Source organism: Triticum aestivum, chromosome 3B (assembly GCF_018294505.1).
Source record: "Triticum aestivum cultivar Chinese Spring chromosome 3B, IWGSC CS RefSeq v2.1, whole genome shotgun sequence".
Taxonomy (NCBI): domain Eukaryota; kingdom Viridiplantae; phylum Streptophyta; class Magnoliopsida; order Poales; family Poaceae; genus Triticum; species Triticum aestivum.
The window spans coordinates 412,708,207-412,711,804 of record NC_057801.1 but is presented as its reverse complement, the minus strand read 5'-3'; positions in this window follow the sequence as shown (position 1 = coordinate 412,711,804).

The window sequence follows — 3,598 nt, the reverse complement described above, 5'->3', positions numbered from 1 at the left end:
CAAAAGATTCCCCGCTCCTCGGCTAGCTCCCTCCGCCTTCCCATAGATTGCATTGCCTTTCAGCCATTTCGCCCCCTTTGCTTCCTCTCCCCATTGCTTCTACCTGGTGCCATGGCGGCGCAGCAAATCACGGAGTCTGAGGTGAGGCGCCTGACACAGGAGCTCCATGCAAAGGATGCGGAGCTTAGGGCCAAGGATGTGGAGCTCCGTGAGCTCAAGGAGGAGAGGAGTGCCATGCTCCTCCGTTATGTGCGGGAGTTCACGGAGCTTCAAAAGTGGCAGGCGTCCACGACAAAGATGCTCGAGGCGTCGGCGGCGTTGCTGCAGAAAGCGGGAGATACGATAGGCCGTCAGGGTAGCCGGCTGGAGCGCGAGCGGGCCGATCGTCATGAGGTCCAGGATCACCTCAGCCACTTGGTGAACCAAGTTGCCACGCACGTGTTGCGGCTGCGTGATGCCTACCATCGTGCCAGCGCGACGATGCCCGTCGTCGGGCTAAACCTGTTCGACCACCCGGTCGACTTCAACGTGATGCGGCTTCCTGACCTAGTCTCCTTCTTCACCTATATCTCCGAGGAGCTGAGCCATCTCCGCGCGATGGTGGGGGCTGAGCTGGACAAGGAGGGGTTGCGGGCTGCTGTCGCCGTTGCTGGGCAAATCCTTTCAGGGCTCTATCATCGGAATCCATTCGTGCCATTTGATACCGTCTTTGACAAGCTGGCTCCCGTCGATCGGGAGCGGGCTCTGCGGGCGGTTGCACCCTGCATCACCAACGTTGTGTGCCTCGAGAAGCAGAGGAACTTCGGTGGTGTTTAAGGCGCCCTCTGCATGGGCATGTCCATGTCTCGGCGCAACATGACCGTTGGATCAAACTCAGACGGTGCAGATCAGTCACTGTAGCAGAAAGCGTGTGGGTGTGTTTGGTTGCATTCTCATCTCAATATAGTTGTTTCCTCTTTGTGTATTTTTGTTAACCTACTAGTGTTTACTCATGCACCCTTCATGCACTATGCCAAACACCCAAAAGTGGGTCGAGAAGGGAACTTTTGCTCCCATCCCGTGCACCCTTCATATACCCTGCCTAACACTATTTGTGCTTCATATGGTTCATGTTTCATGGAGTACTGTAGCACGATACTCTCCGTGCGCTGTAGACCTACTTCCATTAACATTGATCTCACCGTTCATTCTCGACCGGACAGTCGAAAAAGCGGTACTATGTTACATATAGGAGTAGTTGACATGCGCACAACATCATTTGTTATCGTCATATCTTACTACACTAGCGACAAGATTGTGTAGTACTGACGTATGAACCACTGCACATGCCTAGTAGTAGGAGCACTATGTATGTTCAAGTGGCTGCCGTGTTTCGCACTCCTCCGTCATAAGAGTGGAAACGCTTGCTGTAATCATTTTTTTCTTCAGAAAAACAATGGACACGCTCTACCATGCGGATCCTCCTCCAGCCATGCACTAAATTACTCACTTTCGCCGACGTATGGGACAGCCAGCACCTGGGTCCACCGGCCATGCACTAAATTACTCCGTAGTAGAGTAATGGTAGACTACCCCGATCGAAGCGCCGCAGTAATGCCCAATGAGCCGTCAAATCACAAAACCCCCTCCTTTCCAGCAGTAAGTTGGACGGACGAAGCAACCATCATTTCACTCTTCTCTCTCAGCTTCCTCTCTTGAAGAAAACCCCCACTCGCTTCGCTTCTCCCTCATCTCGTTCCTCCTTTCACTCTTCTCTCTCAGCTTCCTCTCTTGGATGGATGCCGGAGCACCGGCCGACGTGATGTCTATGGCTCTGGCCAAAACCGTCGAGGCTCATGGTACGAAGAAGCGCAAGCACCCCACTGAGACTACTGCAGACAAGCTCAAAGCCATCGCCCTGTCCAAGCCCCCCTCTCCGGGATCCCTCATTAAGCAAGTCCAGGTAATGTCTCTTCTTGAATATCTTTTTCTTGATCTTGATTGTGTTTTTTCATCTAACACGCAATACTAGTACTGGTAGTACAACTTTCTGGGTGATCTTGCATGTGATTTTAGTGTGCCAAATGACGGTTCTAAATTCCTCTTTTGACCAAAACATGCGAGAGGTTGACACTGATTTCTTATAGATTGCTTTCAACTACTCCCTCTGTCCCAAATTTCTTGTCTTAGATTTGTCTAGATACGGATGTATCTAATACTAAAATGTGACTTGAGACATCCGTATCTAGACAAATCTAAGACAAGAATTTTGGAACAGAGGGAGTACTTTATGAACATCAATGCTACCTTTGAAGAGGGTATATTTGCCTCAGTAACTTGTGTTATGGATATTGCAAGTAATCCCTCTGCTCTCATGCCTTTGAAGACATGTTCTAGTGTCTTTGTTCACTCATTTCTGTGCGTATATGTAGTCATATATGGAGTATAATATCGAAAATCATCTTATATTTCTGAACGGAGGTAGTAATAAAATATGGTTTCTGTTTGAATTAGAACCAGGTCCGCGGTGGAGATGAAATTCTCAAAGTCATGCCGTGTGAACTAGAAAAGCTGATGATGAGTTCTACTGCTGAACTATCCAGCTATTGTGTCCTTGTCACCACGTGTCCTGAACTAGTGTTTTCCTATAGCTTTGTTGTCAGGCGTGTTCTCGAGGCTGTACTTGACCACAACAATTTCCTGGTTGTGCCTTCAATTACGAAGGGTGTGGTTCTTGTAAAGCTTCCCAACAAATCTGATGCGGCCTGTCTTCATCATCATGTTTATGAGTGGAAAGACCACTTTGTTAGGTTCTCCAAGGTTGACAAGATGGTGATGGTGCATGTAGACATCTCTCACGAAGTCCATGGCCTAGTCAGTTATGCGGGGTTCATCCCGTAGGTCGGTGGCAAGAAATAGTGTGCAGAGTTTAGTTAGTGCAACTTTGCTTGTCTGTAGTAAGTACTATTGTTCAGTACTTGATTTGTGTTTGTGAACCCTATATTGTTTATTAGTACTGCTGCTTTTGGTGTGTGGTCAGTCCTGAGAACGGTCTGTGTTAATGTCTGTCCACTCAATTCAGTCTGTATATTTTGAAGTATCCAGATCATATTTTTTGTGAGGACGGTTTATCAATTATGGTTACACTCCAATATCTGTATGCATTGCAGGGTTTATCGCACCCACCAGGATTTCCAGTCCCATGGATGTTTGGTCCATACGATTTGTCACGACCTTTGGACTGTCCTGCTTGTGGGAGTAGGCGGGCCCCCTGCATGCCACCAGTAGTTGGACGATCAATCTTCTGTTTAGTACTTCAACATAGTGATTTCCTGGTAAGGATTCACTCGTGTCACATCAAGTAAATCTTATTGATTTACTGTCTAAATCTTATTGATTTAATGTCATGTTTTCTTTCTTTTCCTACAATTTTATGATGCAAGTTTTGTAATGTGACATTCATCACAGAATAAACCGTTTGGTTTGCTCTATGATGGCTATTTCTGCAGGTTCACTTCTTATGTTGTGTCAGTAATGAAGGCACTGTCCATCACTTATATTACTGGAAAAAATTGGATCAGTCTGTTGTCTGAGTACAAGCTGAATCCCTATGATGAAC